Here is a 12,379-nt window from a genome sequence, read left to right as displayed (position 1 = left end):
ATTTAACTTGGCAGTGTGATGTAGGTTGCATCTTGCATTGTCTTCTAGCTTGTACTGCTTCTAATTTCTTGAAATGGCACTTACGACGAGACACTTTTTACCCGATAGAGTGATATTGGTTGCATGTTCATATGGTGCCTAGCTTTCATTTCTTCTAATTTTGTTGAAATGCCTTGTGCTTACTGTTTTTCATACATATTCCATCCTCTTATCGTACGTCTGAATATGCAATGTTGTGTTTTTTGTATATATTCCATCCTCCTATCCTACGCTTGCCTTACATCAAAGTAGTGTTCGTCTGTATGCATCAACCAATTATGCAGAGCTAATTTTATTCATCTTCTTTTGGTTTTGACTTCATAAGGCAATGTCAGAAAATAGGAAGGAAAAGAGTAAGTTAGGGGATGTTGGTGGTCCTTCGGACCGACGCAAACAAAGACTCTCTAGATTTTCCATTGTTACTGCTAATGAAATTGAAGTCCCAAGTCTACATGATGAGTTCATCTCCCGTACTCCACCATCGCAGGTGCTTGCTCTAAGTTGATAGTGTGATAATTGGTTTCATGTTGCATATGTTGTCTAGCCTGTATTTCTTCTATTTTGATTAAATTGCACCTGCTGAGTTTATATGTTATGCATGTGCATATGACATGCCCTTCTGTGTCTAGAATACACTGCATCTATCAATCATACCATGTTCTTACATCAAAGTACTGTTGTTGTGTATCCCGCATCAGTCACTCATGATTGGATGCTTTTAGAATGGCAGTTTGATAGTGGTTGCATCTTGCATTGATTTCTATGTTGTACTGCTTCTAGTTTTTCGAAATGCCACTTATGACAAGACACTTTTAACTTGGCAGAGTGATATTGGTTGCAACTTTCATATGGTGGCTAGCTTGCATTACTTCTATTTTCTTGAAAATCCTTCTGCTTAGTTTACACATCGTAGATGTGAATATGTCACACCGTCCTGTTTTTCTTACATATTCCATCCTCATACGGTTGTCTTACATCAAAGTATTGCTTGTATGTATCATGCATCAATGAGTTCTGAAGAGCGATTTTATTCTTTTGTGTTGTGGGTACGGCTTGACATGGCAAAGTCAAAAAAATAGCAAGGAAAAGAATATACTAGCGAATGGTATTACTCGTCGGGTGAAACGGAAAAGGATCTGCCCTCGAGATTCTGCTGGTACTTATAGTGCAGTAGAAGGTCCAAGTCCACCGGCTAAATCTACAAACGTAGTATCACCTGCTCCACCAGCTGAAGCATCCGCTTCAACTATACCAGCATCTCAACGAGTTACCCGTTCGTTTGCTCCGGAACTGGTCAGTTCACAAGCTGCCTTCACACCTAACACTACTTCCAAAGCATTGCTGACACAACATGTGTCGGTGGAAACGACACCTATGGGGTCACTGGGATCCCTTCTATGGTTGGCGAGCGTGAGGTTGTGCAAAGAGCGGGTCTGACAGGAAGCACACGGATCGTTTACCCAAGTTCGGGCCACGAAGATGCGTAATACCCTAGTCCTGCTTTAGTAGATGTATTTGAGTGTTCTTGTGTTCTTAAGCTAGCTACGGGGTGCAACTTTCCCAAAAGAGCCGAATCCCTCCCCTGGTCACCTCGAGCCTCATTTTATAGGAAAAAGGGGTTGCCACAGTGGCACACAGGAGGTGAAAAGGTCTACAGTCGATAAGCCTATCCTCTGGGACCGTCGGACAAACGCATTTAATGCGCTGCTAACGTGCTCCCCTTGCTTTATCGGGGACGCTAGGGAAGCACGTCCCAGCCGTCGCTGCCTTGCCTGGCCTCGACACGCGTCCGAGTTGATGAGGCATCGCGGCGCCACGTTGGATGGCTGCTGAGCTGGCGCGGTGGTGGAGCCTTCATGAAGGGTCGCATGCCGCCACGCAGGTGCTTGCTGAGTTGGTGTAGATGCCGCCCGTCGCCACGCAGGTGCCTGCCTAGCTGGTTGAGCTAGCAGCTGCTTGGGGACGGTGGTGGAGTCTTGGCTGGCGCAGGCCTGGCAGTGGCCCTGCTGATGCCCTCGGCAAGGGTCTTGTTGGCGGCCCAGCAAGGGTATTGTCGTGGCGTTGCAGTCATCCCCGACAAGGGTCTTACTGGGGGTCTTGTGGATTCCCTCGGCTAGGATCTTGCCGAGGGTCACCGTCTTCTGGTCCTCAACTGATCTCATATGTTTATGATCTTGATGAAGATTTGCATGCCACCACAAAGGCGCCTCCCAAGCCTTGGTTCCAATGTAGTTGGTTGGGTTGGAGCCTGCGGGCTCAAGGGTGGCTCGCTCTGCTGGTGTTGGGCAAGTTGCCCTGGCAAGGCTCTTGCTAGGGCCGCGAAGGTCGTCCCAGCAAAGGTCTTGCCGGGGAGTCCACCTTGCCCCTTTGTTCTTCAGTGTTTCTGGCCTTGGCGTTGCTTTGTTTGCCTTATGCTTCGGCTTCTCTCCGGCTTCCCTCCTCTGCCCTACTAAGTGTTGCTGTGGCGCGCGGCTCTGACTGCCCGTGCACAAGTAAAGGGGTCAAAAGAAGAGCCCCTACTTTTGTACACCGACAGGAGCCCCTGGGCCTGGGCCACACATAAGTGCGCCACGTTGTTGGGCTAGGCCCAGAACGGTGCGCGGGCTGGCGGGGCCGATTTTACCGCAGTAACTTCTCGTCCGCTGCGCTTCCCCACGACCTGTGTTGAACTGTAACGACCAAACCTCGAAGGATTTGAGTCTCTGTGCTTACCGTGCTAGTCCCTGGATCGAACTCGCTAGCACAAACAGTATAGATGAATACCAGAATAGCAAGTGCATCATTTATTACATCGTATGATCCAGAATATATAAAATAAAACAATCTGCATAGCACTTGGCTAGCTTTATCCAATCAAACAGCGGAAAGTAGCAGAAAATAACGATGAGTCCCATCATAGCCCACTGGCGATGCTGAGTGCAGACTCGCGACCCTAATGGTACCTTACTCTTCATCAGAATATCCTGCAACATGAGACGTTGCAGCCATATAGGTCAATACTTGGAATGTATTGGCAAGTTACACAGGAGTAATAATAAAGCAGACCTACATGTATATGCATAGTACAACAAATGAAGGCTTGGGTGTTTATTTTGCAGAAAGCTGATTTTATCCTAATAACTACCTAATAGTCAATTTTATTATTTAGTTCTTTTATTACTACAATTAAATGCACAAGGTTGAGTTGGCAAAATCAACTCCAACCTACCCCTTATTAAGTTGCTCAACAAATTTATCAAGTGTCACATTTGTCAAGATCATCCAACAACTGTAATGGCATAGTGGCTCAAAGTTGCCCATAACTGGGGGCACAGCTAATCATGACTAGTTTTAATACTCTGCAGAGTTTAGTATGCTTTACCCACTGGACCCAACCCGAAGATTGAGACGAAGTCTTTCAGAAGCAGTCCCCTAGTCCCAACAGGAGGCCCATCCCAACTATTATATCTACATCTGCGGGCACATCCGGGTAAGGGTCCCACAACTGATCAACTAAGCCAGAGCCCATTTAGCCAGTGGTCACACATGGAAGCTACTAGTCACTAAGTCTGTCTGATCCTTTTGAGCCTGGGCGGCCATCCACTTACATTCAGAGGGTATAAACCATGATGTTCTTGAAACCACCCTAGCAATACCACTTCCACCCAGAGGTGAATTAAATCCTGAGTTACTACTAAAATTATTATATATATATAATCCTCACATAAGGTCAATGAATACACGAACCAACCCCGTCTACAAGCATAGCAAAACTACAACTACCACGATCTGCAATGACGGGAGATAGCTCAACAGCATAACCAAAATATACAGTATTCCTATACATGCATATATTCATAGTGTGATATAACTACATGCATAGAAAACAATAGGTAAAGGATGATCAACATGTAACTTGCCTTGGTTCTGGTTCAGAAATTCACACTCCTGACAGTAGCTCGCGTCACACTCCGGACAATCTACACGTTTCACACAATTCAACAAATCAATCACCGGAACATGAATAGATCCAAAACAAAACCAACAGCAAGAAAACCATTTTAAAACTCAACAACAGAAGCTTAACAGCACCTAAATTGCACTACGGTCACAATGCAAAAAGAATCACTCGATTCCGATAAACGGTTTGAAAGTTACGGCCTCCGGAAGATTTGATTCAAATCCGAACGAATTCAAATTTGAAAGGTGCAAATATGTGCAAAGTTGGTACTATGATAATGTGCTGATTTTTGTGAGTGCATAGGAAAAATAATTACCTAAATTGAGTATATAGACTAAAAGATATAGCTAAAAGAAGTTGGAGAACAAATCTGGAAAGAAAAACAAAAACAACAGAAAACTCCTGCACTGTTCGTGCATATACTGTAGCTGGTTGCCACGTGGCAGCACGTGATTGATTGGAGGACCTCCTGTGCGTGCGTGCTCACCAAAAGTAGAGGACGGTGGCGGCGGTTTCGGGCGTCGGCGGTGGCGGCTCTTCGGCGAGTCTCCAGTGAAGGGGAAGTGATGGGTGGGTGCGGCGTCGAGCGGCGGAGGCGTAGGTGAGGTCGGGCGGCGACGGGGCGTCCTCTGCGGGCAGCAACAGCGACGGGAACGGTGGTGTGCTCCAGCGGCGGCGGACGTCGGTGGCAGCAGCATTCTGGTGCTCGGCAGGGTACTTCGAGGTGTCAAAAGAGTTCGTCGTCGAGTGGGGGTTCGAGGGGTGCAGGCAGCGCAGCTCTGCGGTCTCTTACGACGACGGAATCGACCGAAGAAACGGCGGCGGCAGCGAAGCTTCTCCCGAGATCCAAAACGCTCTACAGAGGCGTGCTGTCAGACGAGGGGTGGGGAAAGGCGAACGGTAGGGTTCTTCGGGGTCCTGGGCTCGCGCGTGATGTCCCTGGCTCGCACGGGGTCGACCAGGCGTCGGATCGATCCGGGTCGGCCTCGGCGTGCGCGCGGCGCAGTTGCGCCCGGCTCGGGGTGGAAGATGGGTGCAACGCGGGTCGGGTGCGGTGTACCACTTCGGCGGCTGGAGGCGCGGGAGACTGGGCCGCGGGCAGTGCGGGGTTAGTTGGGCCGCGGGGTTGGCTGCTGGGCCGCGTAGTGCTCAGCGCTGCGCGCTGTGCTGTGTTTTTTTTTGAATAAACCACAACACATAAAAACAAACTAAAATAAAACAACAGAATAAAACCTAAACAAAATATATATACACACAGTAAAATATATATACTACTAACATAAACTACAGGAACACTAGCTCCTCACCTAATGCAATTTTTGAAAAATCATTTTATGCAATAGGCCACACAAAACAGCAACAAAAGACTCAAATAATATATTTTGGTGATTAAGAAAAACACCAGAACATATCAAATGAACTGGAAACAATATTCTGCACATTATGAACATTTTTAAAAACAGGGGAGAAGTCATGTTATCTCCGCTCCAATAAATTGCCTTTTTGTTGCATAATGAAAAGAATATTGCAGAAAAGCAAATAATGCATGGAAAATACAATATGCATATGAATGATCTATGAACATCCAAATTGGGAAAATTGGGATGTTACAAACCTAACCCCCTTAAGATGAATCTCGCCCTCGAGATTCGGGCTGGCTAGCAAATAGGTGTGGGTGATCTTGCCTGAGATCTTCCTCTCGTTCCCAGGTAGCTTCCTCCTCTGTGTGATGATCCCACTGCACCTTGCATAACTTGATTGTCTTGGTGCGAGTAACTCTCTGTGCTATCTCCAGAATCTTAACAGGCTTCTCCTCATATGTCAAATCACTCTCCAACTGAATTGCCTCAAGTGGCACCGTGTCCCTCAATGGAACATCCATCATCTCTGCATGGCACTTCTTCAACTGAGATACATGAAATACATTATGAACTCCCGGCAAGGATTCTGGCAACTCCAGCTGATAAGCTACCTCTCCTCTATGCTCCAAGATCTTGTAGGGCCGCACAAAACATGGTGCTAACTTACCCTTGATTCCGAATCTCTTAATTCCACGAAGTGGTGAAACTCTAAGGTATGCACGGTCTCCTACCTCATATGTCACCTCCTTATGTTTTGCATCAGCATAACCCTTCTGCCTAGACTGTGCTATCTTCAGCCTATCACGAATCAACTTGACCTTCTCCTCAACATCTCTGATCAAGTCTGGTCCAAAGAACTGACGTTCTCCAACCTCATCCCACATCAACGGTGTCCTGCCCTTCCTACCATACAATACCTCAAATGGTGCCATCTTCAGACTAGCCTGGTAACTGTTATTATATGAGAACTCTGCATAAGGTAAATTACCATCCCAACTGGACCCATAGTCCAAAGCACAAGCTCTCAACATATCCTCCAAAATCTGATTTACCCTCTCTGTCTGCCCATCTGCCTGTGGATGGAAAGCAGTACTGAACTCCAGCCTGGTGCCCAAGGATTCATGCAACTGACGCCAAAATTTGGATGTGAACTGAGTACCTCTATCAGACACTACCTTCCTTGGAACTCCATGCAGACAAACAATCTTAGACATATAAATCTTTGCTAGCTGAACACTAGTATAAGTAGTCTTTATTGGGATGAAGTGAGCAACTTTAGTCAAACGATCAACAACTACCCAAATAGAATCATAACCTGATCGAGTCCTGGGTCGACCTATAATGAAATCCATACCAATCTCATCCCACTTCCAATCAGGTATAGGCAATGGTTGTAATAAACCTGGTGGTCTCTGATGTTCTGCTTTAACTCTCTGGCACACATCACATGTTGCAATATATCCAGCAATTTCCCTCTTCAGGCTAGGCCACCAAAATCTTTCCCTCAAATCCAAATACATCTTAGTATTACCTGGGTGAATAGAATAAGGTGAATCATGCGCCTCCTGAAGAATCAACTTCCTGATATCTGCATCTTGAGGTACACAAATACGCTTCTCAAACCATATGGCTCCATGTTCATCCTCGTGGAAACCTTCTGCCTTACCTTTAGCCATATTCTCTTTTATCTCAGCAATCTCCTTATCACCCTTTTGAGCTTCTCTGATCCTGTCAAGCAAAGTAGGCTTTAACTCAAGTGTTGCCAAATATCCCTTAGGAACCATCTCCAACCTGAGATTCCTGAACTGCTCACATAACTCGGGTGGCATATTATCAATATTAATTGCATTAGCATGGCTCCTACGACTCAATGCATCAGCAACAACATTAGCCTTACCAGGATGATACTGCACATTCAAATCATAATCCTTAATAAGCTCCAACCATCTCCTATGCCTGAGGTTCAAATCCTTCTGAGTAAAAATATACTTCAAGGTCTTATGATCAGTAAATATATCACAATGATTAACAATAAGATATGGCCTCCAAGTTTTCAATGCATGCACAACTGAGGCTAACTCCAAATCATGTGTAGGATAATTGTGCTCATGATTCTTAAGCTGACATGAAGCATAAGAAACAACTTTACCTTCCTGCATCAAAACACTCCCAAGTCCTTGACGAGAAGCATCACATTATACCTGGAAGTCCTTATGTATGTCTGGTAGAGTTAAAACTGGTGCCATAACCAAACGTTGCTTCAATTCCTGAAAGCTGGCTTCACATTCATCAGTCCAAACAAACTTCTTCTCCTTCTTCAACAATTCAGTCATAGGCTTTGCAATTTTGGAAAAGTTCTCAATAAACCTCCTGTAATAACCCGCAAGGCCCAAAAAGCTGTGAATCTCTCCAACTGATGTGGGTGTCTCCCACTCTGTAACTGCAGCAACCTTAGATGGATCAACTGCAACTCCATTACCTGACACAACATGTCCAAGGAATGCTACCTCATCCAGCCAAAACTCACATTTGCTGAACTTGGCATACAACTGATGTTCCCTCAATTTCTCCAATACCAAACGCAAATGCACCTCATGCTCTTGCTTATTCTTGGAGAACACCAATATATCATCAATGAAAACAACCACAAATTTATCCAAGAACTCCATAAACACCTTGTTCATCATATTCATGAAGTATGCAGGGGCATTAGTCAATCCAAATGACATAACAGTATATTCATACAACCCATACCTCGTAGTAAAAGCAGTCTTTGGAATATCTTGCTCACAAATCTTTAATTGATGATAACGAGAACGAAGATCAATCTTAGAAAACACAGTAGCTCCATCCAACTGGTCAAATAGATCATTTATCATAGGAAAAGGATACTTATTCTTAATGGTTACCTCATTCAGAGAACGATAATCAACACACATCCTCAAGGTCCCATCCTTCTTCTCCACAAATAAAACTGGAGCTCCCCAAGGTGATGAACTTGGGCGAATAAATCCTTGTGCCCGCAATTCTCTTATATGCTTCTTCAATTCCTCCAACTCCTGAGGAGGCATTCTATACGGTCTCTTTGCAATAAGTCCAGTGCCTGGTATTAAATCAATCAAAAACTTAATATCTCTATCTAGTGGCATACCTGGCAACTCCTCTAGAAACACATCTGGATAATCCCTCACAACTGGCACCTCTTCCAAGCTACCCCCCTTAAGAGAGTTCACCTGCACATGATTACGCTTATACTTACTCACATATTTGATCCTCTTCCCTCCTGGTGCACTAAGAGTGATAGATCGACTGGCACAATCAATACGACCTTTATATAACTGCAACCAATCCATACCCAAAATAATATCCAGACCTTGTGACTTCAATATAATCAAATCCGTAGGAAAATCATGCTTTCCAATAGACAAAGTCAACTGATGACAACCAACACCTGCTATCATCTCGGCTCCTGGGGAACTCACTCTAATAGGCATACTAAGTGTTTTGGTTGGCAATCCATGTTTATAAACAAATACCCTCGAAATAAATGAATGCGATGCACCAGTATCAAAAAGAACAAGCGCGGGTATGGAGTTAATCAAGAACTTACCAATCACTGCATCAAGTTCATTATAGACCTCCTCAACATTAACATGGTTGACATGACCCTTTTGGAAGGGGTTTGGCTTGCTGACTCCTGAATCCCCATTACCGTTCTTGTTCCCTGGACAAGCATTGGAGTAGTGGCCCATCTGCCTACACTTATAGCATTGAACCTGGCTAATATCCCTCTGCACAGGCATACTCTGGTGGCTCTGGTTATTATTCCCTCCATTACCATTACCATTACCTCTACCATTGCCATTGTTACTCTTGTGCCCATTATGATGATGGTGGCCATTATGGTTGTGGCCATTCCCTCCATGATGATTATGTCCATTACCTCCATGATGATTATGCCCATTACCTCCATTACCATGATATGAAGTGCGTGGCTTCTGTTGTGGTCCTAAATTATACTTATTATTGTTGTTGTACTTCCTCTTGCGATTCTCTATGACCTGTTGCTTTCCCTCCAGCACAATAGCCTTATCAGTCAAATCCTGGCAATTCCTAAAAGTGGCCACTGTCAACTGAAGGCTCAACTCATCATTAAGGCCCTCCAAGAATTTCTCTTGCCTAGCTGCATCAGTGTTAACATCATTAGGAGCATAAAATGCAAGATTATTAAATTCCTCCAGATATGCATTAACTATGCGACCTCCCTGGCACAAGCTGCGAAAATCCTTCTTTTTTAGACTCATAGCACCAGCAGACACATGTGCAGCACGGAAAGCGTCCTGAAACTGAGGTCATGTGATAGTAGCAATGGGATAAGTGACCAAGTAGTTGTCCCACCAAGCTGTAGCAGGACCCTCCAACAAATGTGAGGCAAACCTCATCCTCTCTGCATCAGTGCATCCAACCGTCTCCAGGTTCCTATTGACTGCATAGAGCCAGTCATCAGCCACAATAGGTTCAGGGGAACTGGAGAACCTCTGAGGATTTAACCTCAAGAACCTGGTAAGCATATCCACTGGTGGCGGTGGCAGCGGATTGTTGTTGTTATTGTTGTTGTTCTGGTTCTGAGTAAGCAACTGGATCAACTGGGCCTGTCCCTCAATAACCTGCTGTATGTATGGTGGTACTCCATTGCCATTGTTGTCTCCTCCTGCAGTATTGCGTCTAGTATCATGCCTCGGCGGCATCTGGTGGGCAAGCATAGATGAGTTATAGATATAATAGGGCCAAAAGCTATGTATATATAAATATATTCTACCCATATGCATATTATGATCAAGCCAACAAAACACAACAATGAATAACACCAACAAACAAACAATAAACAATACGGTAATATTATATATATATATAGTCGAATAATTTCGACACTAAGCAATTTAACAAACAACTACCAATCAAGCAAACAATCTAGTATCTTCATACCACGAAAGTGGGCATAATCAGATACGCTAACACGATAACGTTGCAATATAAAACAAACATGAATGGTGGTCTCAGCACTAGTTCCTACTTAACTATTCAAGATACTTGAGGGAGTTAACTAATAAACAACAAGAAGTATAACTAGCTGATAAAATAATTTTCACTCCTATGGCTTTTCTAATCCATTTTCTAGGGTCATGTCCTACAGCCAACACACTGCTCTGATACCATATGTAACGACCAAACCTCAAAGGATTTGAGTCTCCGTGCTTACCGTGCTAGTCCCTAGATCGAACTCGCTAGCACACACAGTATAGATGAATACTAGAATAGCAAGTGCATCATTTATTACATCGTATGATCTAGAATATATAAAATAAAACAATCTATATAGCAGTTGGCTAGCTTTATTCAATCAAACAGCGCAAAGTAGCAGAAAATAACGATGAGTCCCATCATAGCCCACTGGCGATGCTGAGTGCAGACTCGCGACCCTAACGGTACCTTACTCTTCGCCAGAATATCCTGCAACATGAGACGTTGCAGCCATATAGGTCAATACTTGGAATGTATTGGCAAGTTACACAGGAGTAATAATAAAGCAGACCTACATGTATATGCATAGTACAACAAAGGAAGGCTTGGGGGTTTATTTTGTAGAAAGCTGATTTTATCCTAATAACTACCTAATAGTCAATTTTATTATTTAGTTCTTTTATTACTACAATTAAATGCACAAGGTTGAGTTGGCAAAATCAACTCCAACCTACCCCTTATTAAGTTCCCAACAAATTTATTAAGTGTCACATTTGTCAAGATCATCCAACAACTGTAATGGCATAGTGGCTCAAAGTTGCCCATAACCGGGGGCACGGCTAATCATGATTAGTTTTAATACTCTGCAGAGTTTAGTACGCTTTACCCACTGGACCCAACCCGAAGATTGAGACGAAGTCTTTCAAAAGCAGTCCCCTAGTCCCAACAGGAGGCCCATCCCAACTATTATATCTACATCTGCGGGCACATCCGGGTAAGGGTCCCACAACTGATCAACTAAGCCAGAGCCCATTTAGCCAGTGGTCACACATGGAAGCTACTAGTCACTAAGTCTGTCTGATCCTTTTGAGCCTGGGCGGCCATCCACTTACATTCAGAGGGTATAAACCATGATGTTCTTGAAACCACCCTAGCAATACCACTTCCGCCCAGAGGTGAATTAAATCCTGAGTTACTACTCAAATTATTATATATATAATCCTCACATAAGCTCAATGAATACACGAACCAACCCCATCTACAAGCATAGCAAAACTACAACTGCCACGATCTGCAATGACGGGAGATAGCTCAACAGCGTAACCAAAATATATAGTATTCCAATACATGCATATATTCATAGTGTGATATAACTACATGCATAGAAGACAATAGGTAAAGGATGATCAACATGTAACTTGCCTTGGTTCTGGTTCAGAAATTCACACTCCTGACAGTAGCTCGCGTCGCACTCCGGACAATCTACACGTTTCACACAATTCAACAAATCAATCACCGAAACACGAATAGAACCAAAACAAAACCAACAACAAGAAAACCATTTTTAAAACTCAACAACAGAAGCTTAACATCACCTAAATTGCACTACGGTCACAATGCAAAAAGAATCACTCGATTCTGATAAATGGTTTGAAAGTTACGGCCTCCGGAAGATTTGATTCAAATCCGAATGAATTCAAATTTGAAAGGTGCAAACATGTGCAAAGTTGGTACTGTGATAATGTGCTGATTTTTGTGAGTGCATAGGAAAAAGAATTACCTAAATTGAGTATATAGACTAAAAGATATAGCTAAAAGAAGTTGGAGAACAAATCTGGAAAGAAAAACAAAAACAACAGAAAATTCCTGCACTGTTCATGCGTATACTGTAGCTGGTTGCCACGTGGCAGCACATGATTGGTTGGAGGACCTCCTGTGCGTGCGTGCTCACCAAAAGCAGAGGACGGCGGCGGCGGTCTCGGGCGTCGGCGGTGGCGTCTCTCCGGCGAGTCTCCGG

Source organism: Triticum urartu, chromosome 4A, assembly GCF_056163025.1.
Source record: "Triticum urartu cultivar PI428250 chromosome 4A, HENAU_Tu73, whole genome shotgun sequence".
Classification (NCBI taxonomy): domain Eukaryota; kingdom Viridiplantae; phylum Streptophyta; class Magnoliopsida; order Poales; family Poaceae; genus Triticum; species Triticum urartu.
The sequence above is the reverse complement of the archived record's forward strand: the minus strand, read 5'-3'. Positions refer to the sequence as shown.